Below are 27,973 nucleotides of genomic sequence, written 5' to 3'. Positions count from 1 at the left end.
TATCCCTACGCTCATTAGCCTCATTAAAGACTGAGGCAAAGTATCTGTTTAGATATTGGGCCATGCCTAGATTATCCTTAACCTCCACTCCATCCTCAGTGTTTAGCGGTCCCACCTCTTCTTTCCTTTTTTTCTTCTTATTTATATGGCTATAAAACTTTTTACTATTGGTTTTAATTCCCTTTGCAAGGTTCAACTCTACATGACTTTTAGCCTTTCTCACTTTATCTCTATACGTTCTGACCGCAATAAGGTAGCTTTCCTTGCTGATCCCTCCCATCTTCCATTCCCTGTATGCTTTCTGCTTTTTCTTCATCACCTCTCTGAGATGCTTGCTCATCCAGTTGGTCTACAACTCCTGCCTATGAATTTTGTCTCCTTTCTTGGGATGCATGCTTCCGATAGCTTCTGCAACTTTGACTTGAAGTAATCCCAGGCCTCCTCCATCTTTAGATCCATAAGTGCTTCAGTCCAATCCACTTTCCTAACCAATTTCCTTAATTTTTGAAAGTCAGCCCTTTTGAAAAACCCTAGTTGCAGATTTATTTTTGTTTGTCCTTCCGTTCAGTCTGAACTGAATTAGCTCATGATCACTCAAGCCAAGATTGTCCCCTACAACCATTTCTTCTCTGAGGTCCTCATTACTCACCAAAACCAAATCTAAAATGGCATCTCCTCTTGTTTGTTCAGCAACTGCTTGGTGAAGGAATCCCATCAGCTACCGCATCCTGGAAAATCTGAGCCCTATTATTATTACTAGCACTCATCCTCCAGTCTATATCTGGGAAGTTAAAGTCTCCCATGATCACGCAGTTCCCATTAGTATTTACTTTATTAAAAACATTAAAGGGGTCTCTATCCATATCCAGATTAGATCCCGGCGGTCTATAGCACACCCCAAGCACTATCACGGGGGGGGGGCTCTAGTAGTTTTCTTCCCCAATGTGATTTTTGCTCAGACAGACTCTGTCTTATCCATTCCATCACTTCTTATTTCTTGACAGTCTACCTCATCATTGATAGACAATGCTACTCCACCACCTTTGCCTTTATTTCTGTCTTTTCTAAACAGCACATACCCTTCAATACCCGTAGTCCAGTCATGACCACTATTCCACCATGTTTCTGTTATCCCTAGAATATCTGGTTTCACTTCCTGCACCAGTAGCTCTAGTTCCTCCATTTTGTTACCTAGGCTCCTCGCATTGGTGTACAAACATCTTAATTTTTGCTGTTTGGCCTCGCTCACTTTCTTCACCCAATTAGGCAAGGACACTCTACCGCCAGTATGACCTATTAGGCTGGTATCCACACTGCCCTTCCTCCTTATGTCCATTCTCCTACCCACGGCTGTATCCTTTCTTACTTCATTTTCTTCCCTCTCAATGTTAAAATCTGGCGTAGAGATTACCTGGACATCTCCCAACCATCTCCCCCAAATTCCTAGTTTAAAGCTCTCTTAATCAGTTGTGCCAGCCTCCATCCTCTTCCCCTGCCCCAGTGGAGGGTGCAGGATTTGCCTCCTTTATGCGCGTGTACACACACACATATACACAGAACGAACACACGCAGACACTGACAGGGTCACACCCACATGTGCTGCCTCTGTCCATAATATTATTTAAAAAGCCAATTTGCAGCCATGTGTTTCTGTGACATGGGTTTGCAGGCAGTGAAATTGACGCATGGTCACTCCTTTGATTTCCATCTACATTCTGTGTCCCTGAATTCCTCCCCTCACTCCCCGCCCCGCCACACACACACGTGTGTGTCTACTATAACCAGAATGCACACACCAGTCACAAACCAGCCCTAACGTGCACTGTTTGCAGCTCACGCCGCACTCCAGACCTTAGAAAGGGGGTGAACCACTGCATCGTTACATCATCTCAGGCTCCTCTGCACTGTGATGAATTGTTAACATCCACATGCTTCCGAGGTCCAAAGCTGGAATCCCCACCGGACCGGTTTACGGCTAAAACTGCTGAGTTCATCAGTACCTAGCACAACTGAAGGGCAAGATGTGAAGGCGTTACCCCAAAATCAATATCCTTTGGAGACACAAAAATCACACTTTTATATTCCACGGGTTGTACAGTAAAGCGTGCTGCAAAAAGGTCCTCCCTTTTATGGCTGACCTAGAATTGGCTTCTCAGTAGCACAGCGCTGCCTGCTGATAAAGTAAGGACACAGCCAGTGGCCTTCAGATACTCCCGTGAGCAAATTTGACTCCAGTTTCTGCAAAGCAAAGATAATGAACCACTTTCTAATTAACAAAAGACCTTTCTCTGAGTGCACAGAAGTAGCTTATTGAGCATGCACCTTACTGGATCTCATGCCAAAAGAATTAGCCATTAGAGTGCAGGGAGCCACAGTGCTAGCATGTGGTTTGAGCCCATTATAAGTAAGCTCCAGTGTGTTTCCTGCACGCAACAGACTTTGTTAAAAATTAATGGTGAGGGTCAGCCTTCCACCCACAAAAGCGAGGGAAATATCAGAGATAAAGGCTCCCAAGTCCTTCCCTTTGTGCTTTGATAGTGCAGAAGTCGGAGATAAGTGCATGATGATAAACCTACAGAGGGGTGAACCACAGAGGGCATGGGAATCCAAGTCACTTTGGATGGGTACACACAAGATCTGATTCTTATCCAAACAATTTGGATGTCTAGAGCCTGCAAAGGTGGGCCAGTAATACAGCAGAGTACTGAAATACGGGTCTTGCACTGTATTTCAGCACTTGCTTTTGCCCTTTCGGAGACTGCAGGATCCAGCTTCAAGTATCTAGCTACTATTAATTAGTATTATTGTAGCTTCTAGAGGCTTAACCAAGATCAAGGTTCCATTGTGCTAGATGCTGTACGTACAGATAGGTTCATAGATATTAAGGTCAGAAGGGACCATTATGATCATCTAGTCTGACCTCCTGCACAACGCCGGCCACAGAATCTCACCCACCCACTCCTGCGATAAACTTCTCACCTATGTCTGAGCTACTGAAATCCTCAAATCGTGGATTAAAGACTTCAAGGAGTAGAGAATCCTCCAGCAAGTGACCCGGGCCCCATGCTACAGAGGAAAACGAAAAACCTCCAGGGCCTCTTCCAGTCTGCCCTGGAGGAAAATTCCTTCCCGACCCCAAATATGGTGTTCAGCTGGACCCTGAGCACACGGGCAAGATTCACCAGCCAGATACCCCAGAAAGAATTCTCTGCAGTAACTCAGATCCCACCCTATCTAACATCCCATCACAGGCCATTGGGCCTATTTACCATGAATATTTAAAGATCAATTAATTGCCAAAACCATATTATCCCATCATACCATCTCCTCCATAAACTATACACATAGAGAGAGAGAGAGAGAGCGTCCATGCCCCCAAAAGCTTACAATCCAAACAGACAAGAGAAAGAAAGTGTAGGAGGGGGATGGGAGGCACAGACAAGGTCACACAGCCAGGAAGAGATCCCAAGTTTCCTGAGTCCCAGTCCAGCCATCTGTCCATTAGACCACACTGCATCTCATCTCATCCATCTATCTACCATTAGTTACTCATAATACTAAGAACACTGGGAATTATTAAGGCATTTGAGAAATCTAATTTGCTTTCCAACACCTATGTTCTTTCTGTTTGATCTTTATTCCACTTAAAACAATTAACCTAGTCTTCCTGTTTACTGTCAGTTTCTCATGGACTAGCGCCATGCTGGTGTGCTTGGGTTCCCAACACGGCGGAGAGGCAATTCAATCCAACCCCGCTACTGGTTTTCATGAAGGAGAGAAAAAAATCCTGTGATCATTTCTGTGCACATGGGGACCAATTCCCTCCACCCTGCCCCTCCATCAGCCAGCAGCACCTGTGCTGAGTGAGTTCAAAACAGCGCCTTTCTGATCTGGCACCACTACACAGTCACTGTGTGTAAAGGACAGGACAAGGTGCACGGCAGGAGGTATCCAAGCCATTAGGTCCCCCCCCCCTTTTTTTTTTTATCTTTTTAAATATACAGAACTTAAGCTTTGGCTTTAAAGTTCACCTTCCCCGCACAATACCATGGGTGATTCATTCCTGGCACTGCAACTAGGCAGTAAACAGACTTTAAAAAACACTATATATGGAAAAGTAAAGTCACCTCCTAAACCATAATAGTTCATCAGTTTCTCTTTTTTAACACCTTAAGGCCCAAGAGCACAGGAGGCCTTTCCGAACGGTAGGTTGTCACTGGGTTTTGGGTTTTTAAAAGGAGAGCAAGTTTCGATGGACAGAGAAGCAGGAAATAAAGTCACAAGCCACAAAGTCTGTAAAACCCGAAACTAGCTGAGGCCATTTAAAACGAGTGTGGTACAAAATAAATCAACATTCTACTTCCGAGCTGAAAATTTATTTCCCATGTTCCACCTCCCCCTTGCCCCCGGCGACCAAATAAAATGGGGGTTAACAGATCCTTTGCTGTAGCATCCCCTGCTGGGTAACACCGGTCACTGCATCTGTCTAAAGAGAAAAGCACAGATTGAGACTAATTGCTAACGCACTCTGCTCTGTGGCCTCTGCATTTTTGCCTATTTATAATGGGACGTCTTGTTGATATCTGGACAAATCTCATTCATTAGTGACTGCCAGGAATGGAGAAACAAACAGACTGGACCCGGGAGCAGCGCTGGGGTTAAGCAAACACAATCTGTAAGCACAGACAGTAGGAAGCAACAGACTGCTCATGTAAACTGCGGCTGCTCAGGTCTCACAGGGCCATTAGAGATGGAAAGGACAATTATTTACACGGAGAGTGGCGCCGACTGGCGTGAAAGGTGGCACTGGTACGTCTTTGGGTGAAGATCACCCCTGTGTGGAGATTCAGCACAGCTCAAGCCCTGTTTTGGCAGCTTAAGTGAGGCTTAAGTCATAGGTCTCACGCTGGCCCTGCTGCAGAGGGGTAAATTTCACTCTTCGGGCCTGCTTCGCTGTGGCACGATTCCACTGCCATGCCAGTGCGACTCCCTGGATTGCAGCGACATTACAGCAGTGCCAAGCTGGAGTGATGCAGTGGCGAAGCGGGTCTGTTGTGTTTCAATCTAGAGCACCACCTCTGTGAACGTTTCAAGTGAGAAGGGGCTTGAAAGACCGGTTCACAGGAAAGATATAGGGCTGTTCAAACATTCTCCTCCCCATCTGATGGCTGTGTGAAATGGGTTAGTGTATCCCACCTCAGTTCTTAGTGGACACAAAACCCAGCAACACAATGGACACATTTGTGGGCAATTCCAGCAGAAAGGCCTAGGATCGAATGGACCATGGAGTCCGTCCTCTCATTTCATACACAGAGGGGGTCCAGGGTGAGGCTGATTGGCAGGGCAGTGTATGCAGGTGAGGTTCTCTGCATACCCACGTTATAGCTTCCGTAACTAGCACTTGCCTCTCCCGAAGTTCACTCCCCGGTACCATCGGAGGGAGGACAGTCTGTTAATCTGAAATAGCCAGTTCCTGGTAGAAGCTCTGAGAGCTCCCTCACTTCCTTCCATTCTTCCTCGTTGAATCAACTTTGTTAACTTTTAAAAGATGGCTCCGCTTGAGCACACTTAGGAGCTGAAATATTACAGGAATTAATATTAAGCTCTCTGATCTCCTTGGGAGCCATAAAACTGGCACAGCTGGCACCTATTATTATTATTATTAATAATAATAACAATAAAGATATAACATAGGCCAGAAAATTGAGCTGTTAAGAAATATGCATTCCCTATCCATCAGCTAAGTGCACACAAAATTCTTGCTTTAACTAGGCTAGTGAGCCACTTTCTGCCCCCTTCTGGCCTGGGGCATGTTAGAGAATCTCAAGGCGAGCTCTGAAGTTTGGTCAGATATCTTCCATTGTTTCTCACGTTGTAAGGGCAATAGTGCCAGGGGACGACATTTCATTAGTTGAGTAAAGGCCTCTTCAGAAGTACTATTTATCCATCCATCCATCCCCATATACCCCCAGCTATCTATCTCTACGTGTAACCCTCATCTCGACAGTATCTGAGTAACTTTCAGTCATTACTGGATTTTAGTCACTGATCTGTATCAAGCCAGGAAGGGTGTAGATTTTACACATCCGTCTGTCTGTCTCCTCTGAAAGATTCAGACATGTCTTGGGGCATATTATCACCCCTGGATTGCCAATGGGACTGCAAGCTCCCAGATGTGAGGCCGCTGTTGATTCCCTTCCTTGGGCTCATCGTTTTCACACGGCAAAGGGAGGTGACACTGACAGAAGCAGCATGCAGGGAACCGTCCATTAGCTTTGTAACTCATTCATTTGGAAGAAAATGGCAGGCTGAATGTTCTGGAGCACCTCAAAGTTACAGACAAGAAACACTTGTTTGTTTCAGGAACGGTGTGGGGTCCACGCTTGGCCAGCCTCCCCGCTCAGCTCTGCCAATGAACCCCTCTTCTCCCCTGCAGCATCCCCTGCTATTCCAGTCCTAGTTGTCTCCGGCAGCTCTGTTAATGCACCTGAAAGTGGCCCTGCAGTGCTCCCAGCTATGCCAGCACTGGGGCACCCCATTGCTCTGCCGTACCACAGTCCTGAGGCACAACTGCTGAACAACACTGCCAACATACAACTCGAACCTGCAGCCAGCATTCCTGGCTCCTCCTCACAGCTCAGTCTAGGCACTTCCCCTCTGGCTAGCAGCTCCACCCCTCCTACTCCCACTTTCCTGAACACTGCCAGGCTCCCGGTGTTTTCTTGTGATGTGTGCACAATTATTCACTAGCGGCTAGGAGGAGACTCCACCAAATGCATTGCACCAGTGACCAGGAACTTAGCTGAACCCTAGAGACTGAAAAGGGACAGCTGGAGCAATAACCCACTATCCCGCCAGCCTGTGAAATAACTGCACAGTGCCTGGGGTACGTATCTAAGTCACCTAAGCATCCATGTCTTCGGTTCTGTCCTTTCATTCCAAGCTCTAATGGCCTGCACGGAGGGACTCCGCAGGAAACGGCATCTATCCCGGTGCATTCTGGAAGGGGGGAGAGTGTTGTAAGCTGGCGGTGCACAGTCAGCAGCTGGCGAGCGACGCACTGCCTCTGAGAGAGTGGATGATAACTTACGCTGTCAGGCAGAGAAGCCAAGCAGAACACAAGTGGTTGCAGCAGAGCAATTAGCAAAGAACCTAGGTAAATCAGCAGAAAGCTTGTTCCTGCCTTCAGAGCCCTGTGCACATAGAAATGTGCATTCCTGCCCTCCGTCCCCATTCACAAAAGGAGAGGTACTTCTGTGCCCGCCCTCACACCCCCTATTATGCATGCATATTTCCCTCCAGGGGAAGAGTGGTCCTGTGCATCGGCCATGAAAGTGGCCATCAGGGGATCTTGATTTTGTTCCTGGCTCTGCTACCAAGTCACTGTATTGCTGCAGTGCCTCAGTTTTCCCATCTGTAAAATAGGTCTAATGACACTGACCTCCCTTGTAAATGGCTTTGAGGTCTAGCAATGAAAAGTGCTAGGTAAATGCCAAGTACATTCACCGCACAAGCACACACTTGTTTATTGCTTCTTTATGGCCCTCAGAGTAACAGCCGTGTTAGTCTGTATTCGCAGAAAGAAAAGGAGTACTTGTGGCACCTTAGAGACTAACGAATTTATTTGAGCATGAGCTTTCGTGAGCTACAGCTCACTTCATCAGATGCATTTGCATCTGATGAAGTGAGCTGTAGCTCACGAAAGCTCATGCTCAAATAAATTCGTTAGTCTCTAAGGTGCCACAAGTACTCCTTTTCTTTTTATGGCCCTCATCACCCTAGTTTCTAAGACCTAGTGAATTTCTCCTGCTATGAAGCAGTATCACCATTTTGCAAACAGGGGAGCTGAGGCAGAGATCAAGTGAGCCGCCAAAGGTGACACAATGAGCGAGTGGCAGAGCTGGGCACAGAACCAAGTTCTCCAGTGTCCTTGCTCGACGTCTTAACCAAAAGGCCACTTTTCCTCTTGCGTCCTCCCGTATAGCCTTATATACTCTCCCTGCCTACCTGTACCCTGCTAGGCCCTGTCTGCACTGGGGGAACAACCCTTGAGGGGGATCTGCGTGCAACACAGTAAAACACCGATCCGTCTTATAGAGTGGATGGAACCCAACCACAGCTGAACCCTGTCCCCAGACCAAGGTAACAGCATGGTCCTGGGACACAGAAAAGCATGACTTGGTTCCATATACACTGCAAGGCTGCCTGTGGTGGGGATGACTGTGTTGCAACCAGAACTCCTAAGCCAGGAAGTCCCTACAGAGGGGTGAGGCCCTTGCTTCCAAGGAATAGTTTGTGATATGAAAGTGCTCTACAAAGAGATGCATGGAGAGGACAGGGCTGGATCCATACAAAATGGGAAATGACAGCCTAGGAAGGAGTCCTGCGGAAAGGGATCTGGGGGGGTCATAGTGGATCACAAGCTAAATATGAGTCAACAGTGTAACGCTGTTGCAAAAAAAAGCAAACCTCATTCTGGGCTGAATTAGCAGGGGTATTGTAAGCAAGACACGAGGAATAATTCTGCCGCTCTACTCCGCGCTGATTAGGTCTCAACTTGAGTATTGTGTCCAGTTCTGGGCACCACATTTCAGGAAAGATGTGGACAAATTGGGGAAAGTCCAGAGAAGAGCAACAGAAATGATGAAAGATCTAGAAAACATGACCTATGAGGGAAGATTGAAAAAATTGGGTTTCTTTAGTCTGGAGAAGAGAAGACTGAGAGGGGACATGATGATAGTTTTCAAGTACATAAAAGGTTGTTACAAGGAGGAGGGAGAAAAATTGTTCTCTTTAACCTCTGAGGATAGGACAAGAAGCAATGGACTTAAATTGCAGCAAGGGCAGTTTAGGTTGGACATTAGGAAAAACTTCCTAACTGTCAGAGTGACTAAACACTGGAATAAATTGCCTAGAGAGACCATTGAGGATTTTTAAGAGCAGGTTGGACAAACACCTGTCAGGGATGCTCTCGATAATACTTAGTCCTGCCCTGAGTGCAGGGGACTGGAGTCGATGACCTCTCGAGGTCCCTTCCAGTTCTATGATTCTGTGATTCTAACCGCAGTAAAATATAACATAACACTGGTGTTACCCCTAGGAGGACTGCAAAGGATGGGGAATTAGGTGTGTCTGCAACCTCACCCCTCCCTCACCCCTCCTTGGCCCGAGGGGCTGCATTCTCTGCAGGTGTAGTTAGTAGAGTTACACAGCAACTTAGCTCAAAGATTTCTGGTGCTGAGAACCAGGAATGAGAGGTCATAAGGGTGCTGGGGAAGGCTGGAGGATGAAGGAGAGAGGCAAGGACAAGAAAGGTAACATGAAATCCAGCCCAGGTCAATAGTGACCATGTGTGCTCACCACCTATCAGCTGGTTGGTGGGTTGGGTGAAATGAGCTGGGTGGTTCTCAGCCTGTCCTGCAATGGGGTGTGCACCCAGCTCCCAAAACTCTACCACCATTGGCACCAACTGGCCCTCTGTGCTGGCAGGTGTAGCCGGGAGGGAAAGTAGTTAGCAGAGCACGGGAGCTGAATGTCCCCGCTAGGGTAGGGCTAAGATTCATCCACAGGGGGCACTGCCAGGCCCTGCTGCCGCTCACGCTGCACCTGTCAGATGACAGGGAGGTTGGTCTGGCCCCTTGTGCCAGCGTGAAGATTCACCCTTAAAACAACAGCAGCGGCCCAGAAATAATGAGCCACATCCTCACCCCAGTCCTGGCTCCTCCCCCAGGGAAAAACGGGGAATGGCCACAGCATGCTGGGCCATGGCGATTCTGGCGCTGGGGACCACTGCCGGCAGCATAGGTTAAAGCAGCCTTGAAGCTGCTCCATTTCACACTGAGGGTGAAACCACTGTAAGCCATCTTTTCCCCTTCCTCTGGATCCAACACTGAGTGATCAGATCTGAGGATCAGGAGCCAAAAAAGGGGCGCAGAAGGGAAACTGGGACAGGAAATAATAAAAGAGCTGTGGGAAGGGAACAACCCAGGATCTGGAAAAGGGATGAGCTAGATGCCAAGTCCTGCAAGGCCTGTGCCATTCACACTGCTCCTGAAACCCAGCAGAGCTTGTGAATAGCCCCGGTGTGTCACGCAGGTCCCCGTGTCCTCTCCGGAGACAGATGAGAGGAATGGCAGAGATGAGCCAGAAACAGAAAGGTATAAATAACAGAGCGCTGTCTCTCCCCTGGCGTGGCAGAGATAAGCCGCAGCGGGTACATTAGAGAGATTGCCATCTACAAGCTAGCGGATGGTGCCTTGCATTGTAAGGACCCTGGCTCGTCTGTCAGAGATCAGGGGGAGGGGAGACGGGACAGCCTCTGTGCTGGCAGCCTGGAATGGGCAGTGGGAAGAGGGGGGAAGGAATTGGGGTCTAGGACAGAGGGAATGAGTGAAGGTCAAAGGAAGGAAGGGGGCATCTGCTCTTGGATTGGTGGCTGCAGAAATCAGGCCACCAAGCAGGAGGTGAAACCAATATAGAGAAAGCACTTTTCTTCCTATTCCCACAGTCGTCTTCTCCTTGTTTCCCTCAACCCATGTTTTCATCTAGGCTGTAACACGATAATAACTGACAAGAATGTGAAGACATATCCCCAGACTAATGACGTGCCATCCTCGCTTGGCTGTTCTGTGTTCTGTGAAATGTCCTGTTCAGGTCTCTGGGATTTGCCTTCCAAGTTCTCCTGACTGCACATTGTGGTGTGCCCATTAAAGAAGCTTCTCTGAACCGAAAAGAAGGACATCCCAGTGCAACCTGCCTTGTGTGTCTGTATCTTCGAGAGCCGACTAAAAATCTTCCTCCGACTCCAGACTGCTCCACCAGGTCTCCTGGCACTGACAGAGACAGCACTGCACCTCTGGGAGAATGTGCTCTGCACATGGGAATCTGGACTTCTATTATTTGTGTGCATTACACTAGTGGCTGGAGGCCACAGTCAAGATGAGGGTCCTGTTGTGGTAGATGCAGAATATACACAGAAGAAGAGACTGTCCCTACCCCAGATAGCTTACATTCTGAATAGACCAGACAAAGTGTGGAAGGAAGGAACTATTACCCCTTTTCTTTTAAATCGACAGGGAACTGAGCCTCAGGGAGATTAAGTGCCTTGGCCAAGGTCACACGGAGAGTCTGTGGCAGAGTCATGAATTGAACCAGGACCTCGAATGCGGCATTTTAACAATAAGCCAATCCTTCCTCTCCATCCACAGCCCTCGTAAGACTCTAACCTGGCTGTGATTCATGCCATGCTAGTCACAGCAGCGCATGAGTGCCATTCTTACGGCGCCTTTCGTCCGCGTGGCTCCCAAGGCCCTGTTAAGTACAAGAGTCGCTTCTTTCCCCACTGCAGACACTAGAGTCCACAGCATCTCATCTGATCACCAGGCCAACTTCCATGCATAAGACAAAAACACGAATATAAAAAGCTCCCCTAAGTGCTTTCCTGCTCTACCCTTCTTGTGTTAGCCCAGTATTCCCGCTCCTCACCTTGATGCTGCCTCTACTCATTGTGTTATGAGTATGCACTGGCCCGAAATCTCCTCCTGTAATGCACTGTGCGTGCCTATGACACAACAGAGACACACATATAGAACGCAATGGTCGGTACGATGGGGGTTTCTTGTCTCTTTCCAAAGGAGAAGAAAAATCCACTAACCAGCTGTGTGACCTTGGCTAAGTCATTTCACTGCTCTGTGCATCTCTTTCCCTTTCCCTTAGTCTACTTTGTCTGTTTAGATTTACTTTGCGTCTGTGCACTGCTAGCATGAAAGGACCCTGTTCTCAGCTGGGGACCCATGGCTCTACAGCAATACCAATAAATAATAGTACAGCCCTTCTTAATCCAAAGATCTCAAGTGTTCTACAAGCATCAATTAATTTATTCGGTCAATTTTACTCATCCAGCAGGTCAGTCACATCGTTCCCATTTTCCAAAGGGGGAAACTGAGGCACGGAGTGTGACAATGACATGCTGCAGGTCACACAGTATCAGCAGCAGAGTTGGGCAGAGAACCCCGGAGCCCTGGCTCCCAGCCCCACACCTGAGTCACAAGGCCCCACCGCTTCATTGCTGCCATTTCGCAACAAAGCTATCCCGTTATTTTATCCAGCTCAGAAATCAGGCCAGCTTGAAAATGAGAATATTTTATGGAGATAATTTTATTAAAATGTTTGCCACAATAGAGATATTGACATCTGGCTTCAATCAATAGCACAATTTATTGTCCTTCAAGGTGAACATTAAGCCAGCCTACCCATTGGTCAATATTTACCTCTAAGGTCTATAAATCTTTATACTGACTTCAGCAGATGTTGACAGCAACTGATTCTAGATAAGTAAAAGTGAGGTCCATGAAACATTGCTTCTTTTGGAGGTGAAATAGTAACTAGTTAATTACAATCCCTATAGCATTTCTGAGCTATCAATTTATGGTTACTTCTGGCAATAAAAATTAAGGTTTCAGGAATTTTTGGCTTAAGGTGACACTCTAAAGACACATATATCTGAAATGGCACTCAGACACTATGGTGATGGTTCCATTATAAATGTGTATTGTAAATAAAATAAACAATGATACTAATAATTAATCTTAAACACATAGTACCCGATTCATCCCTCTTCAGCACTGAGGTCAAGTGCAAAACGCAGTCCTGATTTAGTCTGCAGTGTAGTTATGGCTCTCTTGGTCCTAGGGTATTACAGAGACCTTGTCTCTCTAATATCCTGATGCAGTAGCATTCTGAACTCCTTCTGTACAGACATACAGGGTTACACAGGGTGTAGGGAAATGGCAAAGCAGGACTTCATGCTGTGGCCAAAACCGTTTTTCTCATCTCACAAATATTTTTAAGGTTCAAAATTATTTTCCTATCTCAAATCTGGATAAAAAGTCAAAATCTCAAATATATTTGTGACCCAAAATAAATAAATAAATAAATAAATAATAAAAATAAAAACATTCTTACTTGCTTTGGGTCAATCCAAACATTTCATTTTGATCATTTGGACCTATTTCTATTTTAACTTTTTTTAAAAAAGACCACCACCACCACCTCTAATTAGCTTAGGTTTCCAAAGAAAAAATCATTTGTGCTGGAACACTGGAGTTTTTGGTTTCAAAATGAAACATTCTGACAATTTCCAGACATTTTTGCTCAACATTTTTTCAAGCTGGGAAATTTGTGGAGTCCAACCCTGTTCTGAGAACAGTTTCGTTTTCGATGAATTGAAACTCGTTTTTCAGTGAAAAATTCCTGACCAGCTCTGCCTGTGATACACTTAGCAGCTTTTAGGATGGTTAAAAATAGAAGCATTTTAAAAATCAGTTAGGTCCTTTTCACTATTTTTTTCTATTGTCTTTACTTTTTCTTTTCACTCAGTTTGGACAATGAAACTAAACTGGTCAGTTTCACTTTTGTTTAATATCATTTTCACTTCTTGGTTCTCCTGCATTAGCCCAGCACTGTTATATCTGAGCTTCCAAAATCTGAAGTAGGACTATTAAAGGGTGATTAAACTGCTGGAGAATGATTAAAAGAAAATAATTTTAAAAACCAATAATTCATGGAAATTTAAAAAAACCCAGAACCTAATTTATTTATTTTAAAAAATATTCTATTTGCATTATATGGAGTAAAAAACCTGTTTTAACCAAAATTTTTGATAGTTTACTTTTCAAATATGTCATTTTTCGTGTTCTCATGTCAAGTAACATGTTCTTACATGTCTTCATGATTTCACTAGAAGTCCCGTAAACACAGAATTCTCACTGCCTGCCAAGATTGCCAACATACCTAGGTTTTAATGCAATCCTCATTGCTGTGGTATCTGAGTGTCTGAACTTTGCAACTGATCGCTCTCCTGCCCACTGACATGCACGTAATACCAGTAGTATGTCTTGATCTTTTCGTGCAAACAATAGTGAAAGTCCGAAATCATTCACCATGTTACAACAATATAATATGCTACCACTGTCATGAACAACATAATCAGAGCTGGGAGAAATGTCCGGCTTTTATTGCAGAACAGAAGAGGTAAGTGAGGCTTGGACATTTTGGGAATGCTAAAGCCCTGCTGAAATTGAATCCAGTTTCAGTGAATGTAGTAAGTCCATCGTCTTTCTGAGAATTACAAATGTCATGGACCTTCGGATCTGAGGTCCTGCCTTTGTCCCATTTCTAATATCAACTGAGAAACATTTCACACATGCAGCGACTCCCGAGTCTGACAGATTTACCACTCAGTCAGTTATCACCAGATATCACACAGCATCCGGCAGTAACTCAGTGTCTCCATGGTAGCAGGCCAGATTTAAAGTTGCCAGTATTATAACTTAAGTCCAGTGACTAGCTTAACAATAATATTTCCAAATTCTCCCTCTCATTCTCATCCTCTGGAGAGATACTTAAGGAGCAGGGTAGGGATAGGGGGAAGGATTTTAAGATTAATTTTCAGAAACACAAGGCATTTGATATTCACTGCTTATCCCAAATGTTTTTGTGCTGTTTCTGCCAATCATGGCTCCTCGCTTGACTGCCCGGGAACAATAATGCCTCCCTGCTTTTCTCTCCTTCTCAAACATGCTGCTGCTCATACAGTTAATTAAATTGGATTCGGCAGAACTTTCAGGTCCAATTTTCCTTCTTGGCCTGGTGGATGTTGCTTTCTCTCCATCGGGCCGGATGGGACGAAGGTGTTTGGTGAGAGCTGCTATAAGGCGAGCACCTCAGTTGGGCCGAAGGCAGATGTAAAGGAAGCGAAGGATGCCTGTCTTGCTGAAAGGTACTGGGGAAGTTTAGAGCAGCAGTTTCTTTCTATCCTTGATCAGTTTAACTGCTCCTCCCTCTCCAGGTTAAAGACAGGGCCAGTTCCAGGGGCATCTGAACCACTGTCTTTTGCTTTGGAAGTACTGGCAAGCAAAATATTCTCAGCTTCTTCTGAAACGGGCTGGTGAAGCCCCAACCACAGTCCTGAGCAGGATTTTGGAAGGACACCAGCCTCCCAAGATCTCATCCCAGGTTATATCTGAGCCCAGAGCATGCTGGGACAGGGCTTTGAGAGTCGTGGGTGGACATTCCTGAAAGACTGGCATGATCACTGAAGCTCTGATAGCTATGCACTGACTATCTAGTCTCAGAGCCTTCATTTAAGGAGCTCCCCATCACATTTCCCAAGTTGTTAGACTCCTTAGGCTGTTTAGATTGTAGGCTCTTTGGGGCAGGAACTGTTGTTTTGTTCTGTTTGTACAGCATCTTGCACAATGCAGCTGCTAGGTTCTACCACAATGTAAATAATAAGTTGCCATGTGAAATATACATCGCAGTTATCACGTTATGTGACACACTAACTCCTCTATACAGAGTTGCATTTAAGGTATCATGACACGTCATGTGGCTATCTCGCTGCACTCGGTGTATTATGGGAACTCCATTGTTCTTGATGCAGTGTACATCATAGGTGCCAACTTCTGCTGGCACCAGTGGGTGCTCGACGCCCCCTGTGCCCCCGGCCCTGCCCCAACTCTACCCCCGCCCCTTCCCACCCCTGCCCTGGCCCCATTCCAACCCCTTCCCCAAAGTCCCTGCCCCAACTCTGCCCCTATGCTGACTCCTTCCCCAAATCCCCTCCCTGGCCCTGCCTCTTCCCCGCCTCCTCTCCTGAGCGCGCCACATTCCCGCTCCTCCCACCTCCCTCCTGGAGCTTGCTACAGCTCTTTGGCGGTGACAAGCGCTGGGAGGTAGGCGGAGGAGCGGGGACGCGGTGCGCTCAGGAGAGGAGGCGGAGGTGGAGGTGAGGGGGCAGGGAGGGGAGCTTGGCTGCCAATGGATGCAGAGAACCCACTCATTTTTCCCCGTCGGTCTTCCAGCCCTGGGGCACCCACGAAGTCAGCGCCTATGGTGTCCACTGTGTGACTCCCATACCTCACGTTATGTCATGAGGGAGTTCAGAAGTTCATCCCTCTCGCTGCAGGCCCAGTCCTCTATTTGCTTCCTTTTGCCTTTGCAATAGATCATTACCTGCCTAATGATATTTGCTGCTTCTTCGCCTGGGGCCCAGTTCTGCTCTCAGGTACGCAAGTCTGATTTCTGCTGCTTTCAACAGGAGATGCAACCTTGCAACTGAGGACAGTTTCTGGTGCTTAATGTATGCAAAATAAGAAGGTGAGTATCATTATCTCCATTTTAGAGATGAGGAAACTGAGGCACACTCACCCAAGAAGCCAGAAGCACAGCTGGGACTGGCATCCAGGCTTGTTGAGTCACTCTGCAGTGCCCTATACACTGGGCCACACTGTCTCATAGTACAATCACTGAATGCATTAGACAGACACCAAGGAGCGCTCTGACACGTCCAGTCGTTCTTTTCTATTTATTTTGCCATCATGGGGCCGCATGGGCTGGCCCTCCCTGACGTGGTGCAGTGTGGGTGGGATCCATTGAGTGCCAAGGCCAATGGAACCCGGCCCCGGCGGGTCAGGCTGGTTTATTGTCCTCAGCAGCTCTCTGAAATGCAGCTAAGTGAAGACATGCATTATAACTCCATTGTGAGGAATTTTTAACTTAAAAGCCCTTGAAAATTTCCCCGCTGTGACTAGTCAAACAAGGTCTTTTTTGCTTTTCCTCCCTTCTTCGCTAACAATATTTATACTCATTTCTTTTATTGAAATCTGCCACCTGTTCCATTAAAACCACCTGAGTGGCAGCTCTGATTCTCCGCAAGCCTGCAGCCATCTCTTCTCCAGACAATGAGGTACAAGCATTCTATCTGCTATTGTGCTTCTCTGGCCTCTGACTCTCAAATCTTCCATCTTAAAAGGCATGTTAGAGATGCCTCCAGCTAAAAGCTGGGGATCCCACAGTTGCCATGGGCGCCACCTGGTGGTGCATTTAACCTGTGCAGTGCTAGTCTGCCTCCTTCTGCCCCCTTTGCCCATCTGCTTCCAGTCCTCCACTAGTCTGTGTTAGCATTGTGCTCTGCAAGACCCACAAGTACCCACAAAGTTACACAATCAACAGATCAGTGACCCTACGCTGGGAGTTTTTTTGTCCGACACGGGACTCAGCTCTGTCCTTACTAGCACCCCTTGTATCATTAGAGCAACACCCACCAGAGAAACCCTCAGACACAGAAGCCACAGAGATGGATAATCCTTTTCTTGCACCTACACCAATAGTGCACTTCACCACGCCCAAGGGCGCCTGCTGAATCAGCACTGGGGTTGCTCCCAGTTCGAATTTTTGGACGAAACTTTTTTTGTTTGTTGGCGATGTTGGTTCCCAAGGTCGAGGATGGACTGTCTGGTCAGAGAGAGACACAGACACAGGGTCATCCCCACACAAACACAGCCAGCAGGCTGGCAGCTAGTGCATTCTCCTAGGCCGTGGGAGAGCTAGGTTCAAGCCCCTGTTCCAGTGACTCTTCAGTGGAACAGCTTCAACCAGAGAGACTGGGAGAGCCCCAGCCTGGAACAGCCAATCAGCAGGTGGTTAGGGAACTCACTTGGGGTGTAGGCAAATAGCAGATCTGGGGGCTTGAACCTTTGCTATATCCCAGCTGCATGCCCCACTCGCCACGCTATTCTGGGGCTAGGGGGTTGTCTCTCTTTTGCTTTCATTTTTCACAAAACACATTGGAAGTTCTCAGATTCATCCCGATGCAGAACAGGAAAATTTTTTGAGAGATGGGAAAGCTATTTCCCAACCAGCCCTACTCCTCCCAGTACATTCTCTCCCCATAACTATTGCTGACATGTGTTAGTGTAATGGCTGCCCATCATGGGATGTCCCTGAAGATCAAACCCCACAACTATCAGTGCTAACAGCATGAGCTTCTGCTAATTGAGCTCAAGGGGTAACTCTCCTAGCTGGTAGCTCATGGCTTCTGTGGACCAGCCACGACGGGGAATGTATCAAGCATGCAGAACAGTGGGCTGTGATGGAAGAGCTGGGCAAAATGCTCAAAAAGAAAACACACACCTAGGTGAAGCTCACCCGGTTTCACATTTTGAACATTTAATATGTACGTAGTGCTGCACAAACATTAATGATCTGGAGGATGGCATGGACTGTACCCTCAGCAAGTTTGCAGATGACACTAAACTGGGAGGAGTGGTAGATACGCTGGAGGATAGGGATAGGATACAGAGGGACCTAGACAAATGAGAGGATTGGTCCAAAAGAAATCTGATGAGGTTCAACAAGGACAAGTGCAGAGTCCTGCACTTAGGACGGAAGAATCCCATGCACCGCCACAGACTAGGGACCGAATGACTAGGCAGCAGTTCTGCAGAAAAGGACCTAGGGCTTACAGTGGACGAGAAGAGGGATATGAGTCAACAGCGTGCCCTTGTTACCAAGAAGGCTAATGGCAATGTATAAGTAGGAGCATTGCCAGCAGATTGAGGGATGTGACGTTCCCCTCTATTTGACATTGGTGAGGCCTCATCTGGAGTACTGTGTCCAGTTTTGAGCCCCACCCTACAAGAAGGATGTGGAAAAATTGGAAAGTGTCCAGCAGAGGGCAACAAAAATGATTAGGGGGCTGGAGCAGATGACTTATGAGGAGAGGCTGAGGGAACTGGGATTGCTTAGTCTGCGGAAGAGAAGAATGAGGGGGGATATGATAGCTGCTTTCAATTACCTGAAAGGGGGTTCCAAAGAGGATGGATCTAGACTTTTCTCAGTGGTGGCAGATGACAGAACAAGGAGTAATGTCTCAAGTTACAGTGGGGGAGGTTTAAGTTGGATATTAGGAAAAACTTTTTCACTAGGAGGGCTGCCTAGGAGCACGCTTTGTTATGCTTTGCTGTTGCTCACTTGAGACTGCATGTTTATGAGAAAAATAAGAACTTTAAACTGTTTGAGTCTCTCAGGAAAGAAATGGATGGTGTAAATAGATATTCAAAACGCTTTGGACCCACCATCTTTTGAGTGAGCCTCTTTAACATACAAGAAAACTAATTGCATAAAGAATGATTCCTTTTATTTCCAGTGTGGATGGAGTAGAGAAGGATGCAGTGGATACAGACGGTATTATCAGAGCTGCTGGTATCAGAGACCAGGGAAGAGAAATGAAAGCCTCAGAAAAGGCCAGCATCCATATAGCATCCAGAATACATGCGTCTGAGATGGAGCCTCTGGGGAAAAAGAGCCACACTCTTGATTCCCACTGTGTAGCAAACATAACTGAATGCGGAAGGGAATCAGAAGAATATGCCGCAGGGGTAGAGGAACTGAGCTCAGGATGGGAAAAGAGGTGATTTAGAGGTGACAGCAGTCCAGGATCATGCCAATGGCACAAAGGCAAGGAGCAGCAGGCAAGGGGGATTGCTATGGTAAACAAGGCCAGCTGTTTTGGAGACTCAACTGCAACCAGCTATATACAATAGGAACTGAAACAGGAATGAACTGTGTTAGCTTATATACACCCCGTCACACACAGAGAGGCACCATGTGTCATGAACCCCAATACACAATTTGACTACTAGGCACCTCTGATCCCAGTAACCCCAAACTTTGGTGGAGAATTGTGTCCAGTTGTGCAGTTCACCCTGGCACCCTAACTCTATACTGGGCCAAACAAAACCCTATTCAAAATAAAATAAAATAACCTCCAGGAAAGTTTGGATTCAAATTTCACAGTCCAGGCTCACACAGTCACATTTATCACACTTAAGGGCCAGTCACTGCAAGTCCAACTTTCCCTGGACTTCAAAGGGAACTGGTGCAAAGCCCTTATGCACTGCCAGTGAAGTTTGGAGCCTTGTTTCTGAAAGATCTGCAGGATGGGAAATTCATGCAAAATGCACACGCCACCCTTTCACCTACACATGGTAAATATACTGCTGAAAAACATGTAGCAAAATCACAGGGTTTGCTGTATTAGAGGAGGAGCAGAGGAAAAGCTGGGGAGGATGGAACAAGTCCAGCCACATTAAATAAGCCTATAACAGGCTGGCCTGAAATAACTCTCCCTGTTAGCAGATGTTGATCCTGCTGAGAAAGGGTGAAGAAGGTTCTCCTGACTCATTGAGGCAGGTGACTTGTAATCCCACTCAGCCATATGGGAGTTGGGAATGGTTCTCTGAGGGAAGAAGATATAGGATTTAGGCTGAGCAGTCCTAAGGGAGGAGCCCTATGGGCTGCAAAGCTGGAAGAGAAGAATTGAGCTAAATTGTGTGTTACCTTACTGCTATCTTCCATGTTAATAAAGCCAGGCCTCAGGAAAGGGGTGTGCTTGGACAATACACATTGTAGTTGGAGCAGGTTGCAAAATTTGTAGCTCACAAAGCTCTTTAGTGTAGCCTGGTAGTCAAACTTGTGTAAGTGCACATTAGAAAAGGGCTGCTTTTCTTATTGACATCTACATACGATTGCAACATTGAGCCAGCCAGCTTTCTTATCAGCCTGCAGACCTGCTACATCTACCTGTCCTGCTCCTAACCCAGGCCCAGAATTAGATCCTGCCTGCTGGTACCTGGCAGGAGAGGGGGCATAGGGAACCTCTTCACTTTGCACAAGCAATGGGGCAGGATCTTTTCCTAGTGCTCAAGAAACCACAAGGAGAGCAAGGCCAGCTGCCCCAGAAGCCTCTGTCTGGATCAGACTTCAGGCTGACCTGGGCTACTTTCACGTGAGAACCAGAGGAGCGTGAGGGTGTTGTGGGTTTTGCACCGGCTCCAGGTAGAACGCTGTGATTCGTGAGCAACTTTCCCACTGAGTTACTCCGGTTCATCAGATGGCGCAGCTCGAAAGTGGGTGAACTCACCAGTTGCAACCAAAAGCAGAGTTCCTATGCAGGCCTGCAATCTGACTGACCCCCCTCCCTGTGGCTGTGTCTTCCAAGAGGCACTACTGACGAAAAACAGCATGGCACTGCAGTTGTGCTCTCCTGTATTGACTAGCATGCCTCTCTGAGTGACTGCAAACCCCTCCTCCCTCTCTCCTATCCCTTGCACTTCAGGGGTGCCAGCGGATAAAGCCAGCCCTTGGCTAGACTTCTACCAGCTGGTAGTTCTTTGCTTTCTTTCCTTTTTCTTTTTTGTTATTCTCCCCGCTCCCCTCGGCCTTTTTTCTTTTCTTAGCTGCCTGCAAGGTGAGAGAGGACAGCGTCGCCAGAATGAAAGATTCTCCCGCATGCCCTCTCCCAGCCGTGGCCCTAATTCATTTTTCATGGCCCCTCGCAGTGACAAAAGCCGCTGCTTCTCTCTTGTAAGTGTGCGCCATGCAATAAGTCAAAGCTGATGTGCATTTTCCCCCTGGGTGCCGAAGCTGCGCTTTTTGATTTAATTTGTCCTGTTGTTTGGCTTGCTGCTTTTGCCGGTGAGTTTCTCAGGTGAGCTGGGGAGGCAGGGGCCCATGATGGTGGAGGGGGCTCATCTCCAGATGGGGTTCAGTGGGCAATGTTTAATGCTAAGAAGAGGTTTGAGAGTGACAGATGCTCCTGCGGAAAATCACTCAGACAAACACACACATCGTGTTTGTGGGAGCTCTGGCCCTAGACTAAATCCGCAACTTCCCTTGGCTGGAGTGAGTCCCATTCCCCTTCTTGCTTGACTCTGCTTAGGAAAAGCCGCTTTACATACCACACAGCCATTATCCCCTTCAGGCAGGGATGCAAGGGGGCTTTGGGTAATCAAATTAGCTTAGATGCTTCTGGCCTAATCTTTGCTGGACATTTCCAACACATTGCAATAAGCGCTGTGTAATTCGCCACGATGGGGAATTATCACCAGCCTCTGCTCAAGAGAGGCCCGAGTCTGGAGGAGCAGGAGTACCAACCCCTGAGCGCTCGGGTGGCCTAGGCTGGGTAAAAGTGCACTGTCAGAGGTGAGTGGGAGGCAGCCGGCTGGAATAATACAGGGGGTTGCCAGGGTGAAAGGGAAGCCTGGGTCAGGGTGAGCAGGGGGGACTGCTTATCAGGATTAGGGTGTGTTGGGCAAACGGTACAGTGGCTGGAATAGGAGCAGGGCAGGATGGAGATGCACTGGGAAAACCGTGAAGGGCCCAGGCCTGAGTAGCAGGGGGTGCTACTGGGCAGCTCTGAAGTGCATTGGCCAAGCTGTGAATGGCTCAAGGTCGGGGTAGCAGGGGGTGCTGCAGGACTGGACTGGGGTGCATTGCCAACGCTGCAATGACATGTCATCCGGGTGATTAAGACTGAGGTGCTTCAGCAAAGCGTTGCCTCCCACCTGCCTTCACGCACACGTGTGTGGAACAAAACTCAACAAATTAACTGATGCCTAAATATTCCATCTTTAATCTGCTAGCAACCCCCCCCCCCCCAAACAGACAGACCAGAAAACATCCCAGGTGTCTTGGGACTGGTTTTATCAGGGGCTACATTTTTTAGTGGTGGTACGCTCCACCCACAAGAGTCTTGAACTCAGAGCTTTCAAGAAGTGATTCCCCTCTGAACGGCTAAATGGCTGCACCCGGCAGAGCTCAGTCAAGCCTGTTGTCATAAATATAAGGGGAAGGGTAAACCCCTTTGAAATTCCTCCTGGCCAGGGGAAAGCTCCTCTCACCTGTAAAGGGTTAAGAAGCTAAAGGTAACCTCGCTGGCACCTGACCAAAATGACCAATGAGGGGACAAGATACTTTCAAAAGCTGGGAGGAGGGAGAGAAACAAAGGGTCTGTGTCTGTCTGTATGCTGCTTTGGCCAGGGATAGACCAGGAATGGAGTCTTAGAACTTTTAGTAAGTAATCTAGCTAGGTATGTGTTAGATTATGATTTCTTTAAATGGCTGAGAAAAGAATTGTGCTGAATAGAATAACTATTTCTGTCTGTGTATCTTTTTTGTAACTTAAGGTTTTGCCTAGAGGGGTTCTCTATGTTTTTGAATCTAATTACCCTGTAAGATATCTACCATCCTGATTTTACAGGGGGGATTTCTTCATTTCTATTTACTTCTATTTTCTATTAAAAGTCTTCTTGTAAAAAACTGAATGTTTTTTCATTGTTCTCAGATCCAAGGGTTTGGGTCTGTGGTCACCTATGCAAATTGGTGAGGCTTTTTATCCAACATTTCCCAGGAAAGGGGGGGGTGCAAGTGTTGGGAGGATTGTTCATTGTTCTTAAGATCCAAGGGTCTGGGTCTGTAGTCACCTAGGCAAATTGGTGAGGCTTTTTACCAAACCTTGTCCAGGAAGTGGGGTGCAGGATTTTGGGAAGTATTTTGGGGGGAAAGACGCGTCCAAACAGCTCTTCCCCAGTAACCAGTATTAGTTTGGTGGTGGTAGCGGCCATTCCAAGGACCACGGGTGGAATACTTTGTACCTTGGGGAAGTTTTGACCTAAGCTGGTAAAGATAAGCTTAGGAGGTTTTTCATGCAGGTCCCCACATCTGTACCCTAGAGTTCAGAGTGGGGGAGGAACCTTGACACCTGTCTTTTAAGTGAATTAAAAAATATCCCTAGGATGGAAGCAAGTAACACTAGAACCCAAACAACACCCCCCCTACCCCCCCCCCCCAGCACTGAGTATTGGCTAAATCCATCCGTGCAAGGACCTGGGCAACTTCAACCGCTTTGTGTGTGTGTCCTTCCAGTCACCAGAACCCAACCCTGGCTCAAATTCCTAGTCCCCAGTGCGTCGGAAACCTCTCTCAGCTACTGGATATTATGTCTGCAAGCAAGACTTTAGGCTTCACACTGGAGACCAGAGTAGAGGTCCAAGAGTGCTGGACAGGGCTGGAATTGAATACAGTACACAAGCAACATGGAATATTTAATAGCCCTTCCTTAAACCTTTAAGCGACTGGTAAGTACAGCCAAAGGAAATCTATTCAGGGATTAGAGAGGGAGAAAAAGAGACTTTACAAGGAGAGATGGTGACAGGGCAGATGGGAAAGGGAAGAGGAGGAGGAAGGAAAAGAGAAAGAATGATGGAAGAAGAGAAAAGAGAGGAAAAGAGGGAGGGGTGGTGGAAGAAGAGGGGAGGGAGATATTAGTTCATAGCTGGAAGCTGAGGGAGCAGCACATGGTGTCTTTCAAAAGTGCTTAGCTCTAGGAGTCCGGGGCTGTCAGCTTTATTTCACAACCCTAGTCTAAATGTAGTTTGTGAAGCAGGCTCAGTGAGTTTGCAAAGGGACAGGCGAGCCAGCCTGAAAGCAGAGGAAGAGACCAGAGGAGCTGGTCCCAAACGCAGGCTGAGTCACACCTGGTCCCCTACTGGTTATGTACCTTGCTCCCCGCTACATGAATAAGCCAATCAAAGGGCAAGTGGGGAGGCAGGAGGATGTGAGTTACACACATGACTAGCAACTGAACATCATAATTGAGAGAGAACCCCCAAAGCTCTTTGCAAACTGTATACAGAGATCCCTTCCTCCCACCTGTAGAATGCAGCTCCCCCTAGGGTGGAACACTGATGCTGTTAAACAGCACCCAGCAACACGGGGTTTGAAAAGTCTGACCACGAGTGGCAAGCATGTTGGAAGGCACGTTGCAGAGGTGCTGAGCTCCTGCAGCACCCCCGGCTGTCCACAGCAGTTACGGGAGCCCTGCATCTCTGAAAGTCAGGAGCTTCTAGAGTCAGTCTTACCCCCAAGCAGTGCTACCCCCAGAAGCAGTACTGACTGCATTTCCACTGTTTAACCCACATGTGCCTCTCTGTGGCCCTACCTGCACCACAACCAAACAGTGAGCAGCTCACTTTTGCATCTCGTCCTCTAAGCACAGTAGCCTGAGACCATGCTGGGGTATTGGTTCCGTCCTGGCTCAGAACTGTGAGCATCTCTTACTGAGTCACCCACGCCATCTGGGCCTGGCATCCCAACAGTAGTCCAGGCCGACCCTGTTCCATCTGGGAAAGCTGATGATCCAGAATCACCACTTGCTTGAGAGGCAGCTGGACATTTGAACAGGAACGTAACTGTGCCAACCAGCCCTTGGGCGCTGCGATCTTCCTTGCAGCATTGCCCTAATGATGCCAGTGCGGATCCCTGCACGGTGAAATTCCACACACCGGCGCTCTGATCGTGCCAGTGAACTCTCCTGAGCTGCGTGCTTCCCCCTTTCCAGGCCTGTTCAAATTTTGTCAGTCCAGGCTCCTGGGAGGCTTCTCCGAGGGGGTGGATATTTTTATTCCTCTCCTCCCTCCAGGGGGCTGGGGAACACAGAAGCAGTAACTAAATTATGACGGCACATCTCTGCTTTGCTCTTTTGCCTGCGGGATATCTCTAGCTCGTCAAATGAGGAATTTGTTACATGATGCCTGTCAGAAATAAATGAGAAGAAGTGAGGGAGCAGGGGGAGCTGATAGAGAGCCCAGGCAAGGGCTGATTGGAGATAAATTTCCAATTTTTCAGAAGACAGGGAACAAATGTTAAAATAAAGCGAGGCAGCGAAGTCCGGAGGAAGGGTCAGCACGGTGACTTGCCGTGCCTCGGCGGGGGAAGGGGGCACCGGTGATAGATGCATGCGCCATGCCTCACCCTGTTAGGGTGACCAGATGTCCCGATTTTATAGGGACAGTCCCAGTTTTGGGGGCTTTTTCTTATATAGGCACCAATTACCCCCTACCCCCTGTCCCGACTTTTTACCCTTGCTGTCTGGTCAGCCTACACCCCTTCTCCATGCATGCTCTGCCCACCCTGGTGAGGGGGTGAGAACAGGAGGAGGTGAGGCTACATCAGTGACCTGTGCCAGTCTGGGACCGTCCACCAGCATGGAATTCACGGGCAGAAGGCAGCAACATTAATGCGGCTCTGAGAAGGCCCTCTGGGCCACACGGGACCCGACCTTCCCCTCTGAGCTGCATCACTCCGTACGCCCCAAATTAGACCGGCCCAAGCCCCATGGCTGAGCCCTGCGTGGGTCTGTGCTGCTTGCTGGGGCCCCTCTCTCTGCCCTGTAGAGAGCTCCTTTCCACTCTGGTGGGGACGAGCGAGCGATCTGAATTCAAACAGGGGTTCTGATCACTGTCACCGCTCCATCATGTGGAGCCCATCTTGATTTTTTCAGACATGCGATTTTCCAACCCAGCAGCCTTGCTCTGTCCCTCATGTTTGATGGTGCTGATATCTCCATTTCCAGAGGATCATTTGGAATACTGCTGCTTATTGACAGTAGCCTGGGAAACATATGGGCAGAAGGAAGGGAAGACAGCTGGGGCTGTCCTCGCAGAGGGTGCAGCGTGTCAGAACACAGGGGCTTCGGAAGACCTGGAGGATAGAGCTAGGACTGTGGGTAGGGGCTGCAGGTCAGGATTGGGTGCAACAGTAGAACAGCATCCAGAACAGGAATGGCTGTGGATGGGGTCCATTCAGCCCAGCATGCAATGCCCACGAGTCAGGGGTCAGGAGACACAACTGGTTTGGAATGAGGTGCACCGGCAGAGCGGTAAGAAAGCTGTGGAACAGAACTGATATGCACTGGCAGGGCTGCATTGGGAGCTCAGGGTTAGAAGACCAGGGGGTGCTGAGGATCAGCTGTGTGCTGCACTCGCAGAGCTGGCATAGCAGTGGAGTTGAGGGTCAGGACTGAGGGACGGTGGGAGAGGTACTGCGGGAAAGCCTGCATGGCTGGTCTGTGCTGAAGATATCAGTCTTCCTATTTTATGAACCCCAGTCTCCCGACGCAGCCCATAGGAAACCGAGAGTCTGACTGGCCTTTGAGAACTCACCAAGTTCAGAGACAAGGTCTGGAATTCTAGCTTCTAACTCCCCCATCCTCCTGCCCCACGTCTTGATCTCTCACTGAGACCTCACAGAAATGGCGAGATATGTACGTTTTTTGCGCTGATCTTCCAGAGCAAAAGCTCTCAACCAACAAAAAACAACAGGCCAACTCGAGACCCCACTGGGCCTCACGCCTTCCTCTGACAAAAGCAGCGTCATGTGAGACGCCAGCTCCATTGCCCAAGAGGTGGGCAGAGATGTGTGCGCGGGGGAGGGATGTGTTACTCTGAGAGGAAAGGCCATTATAAATAACAGCAGTGTATTAAAGCAAGGGGGAAAAAAAACCCTCTCACAGGCTACAGCATTGCTGTGGCTTTAAATTATAGTGGAGGAGGATAAAAATAAAAGCGAGGAAGGGAGTGAGGAAAAAGAATTGCCATTGTTTTACCAAGCAGATGGGAAAGTTCAGGGGATCAGAAAAAGACTATTATTATCTCAACTCGACAGAGAGAAGATGGGAGAAAAATGGACTATTTTCTCCTTCCCCCCCTGAAGTGCAGGACACTGGGGCGGAATCTATTTCAGCAAAGAATCAGAAGCAAAAGGGAACTTCAAAGCTCCGGACCAGGGGAATTATCACCACAGCTGGGCACGGACTCGGAGTTGGTTTTATTGTCCTTTCTCATGTTATTTGTCCAAGGTCCCAGAGGCTTTTTTTTTTTTTTGGCTTGAAAGGGGATGGAGGGGGGAAGCACATACCTGAGTCTTTGTTCCAGCCCTAGCCCAAGCTATGTCTGTGCTACCAGCGTCAACCTACCAGGGACTGAGCAGTCTCAAAGTGTCAGTTCATGGCAGGATGGAACCCTGTGCTGACCTGGGGTGGTCAGGGACGGGGGGATTTGTCTGAGAGAAGGGAGAGAGCAAGAACTTGAATGTGAGAGAGGCAGGGAAGAGAAAACTCATGAAAGAGAGCGGGAAAGTGAGGGGAAAACTACTGCAAGAAAGTGCATGTGTGAGAGAGATTACGTGAAAGAGATGAAAGAAAGGGAACTAAAACATGGGATTGGGAGAATGAGAAGAGAGACAACACATTACGCAAGGAGACAAACCAAAGACCAACTTTCTAAGCAGTCTGTCTTTAGCCTCTAATGTTGCACCCACTGTTTTGCACGTGGAGTTCATCTCACTGTACGTCCATGTGCAGGTGACTGCATGCACTGAGCATATGTCTGAGGGCAAAATGAGAGGCTTTTCTTTGTCCCCAAAGTCTAGACCTCTCTTTGTTACATTCTTTCTCCCTAAATTCTCCCTGCAGTTTCAAATCAGTAGAACTTCCTTCAGTCCTGTGCCCTGA

At 47.8% G+C, this 27,973-nt stretch overlaps 1 protein-coding gene across 5 annotated transcripts in view; it reads right to left on the bottom strand.

Annotated features, from left to right (window-relative positions):
* Positions 1–27,973, bottom strand: part of NTM (neurotrimin) — a 284,098-nt gene that overhangs the window by 36,642 nt on the left and 219,483 nt on the right. The window lies entirely within an intron of this gene.

This window comes from Eretmochelys imbricata, chromosome 22 (genome assembly GCF_965152235.1).
Source record: "Eretmochelys imbricata isolate rEreImb1 chromosome 22, rEreImb1.hap1, whole genome shotgun sequence".
Lineage (NCBI taxonomy): Eukaryota > Metazoa > Chordata > Testudines > Cheloniidae > Eretmochelys > Eretmochelys imbricata.
This window is presented reverse-complemented; position numbering and strand designations above follow the sequence as displayed.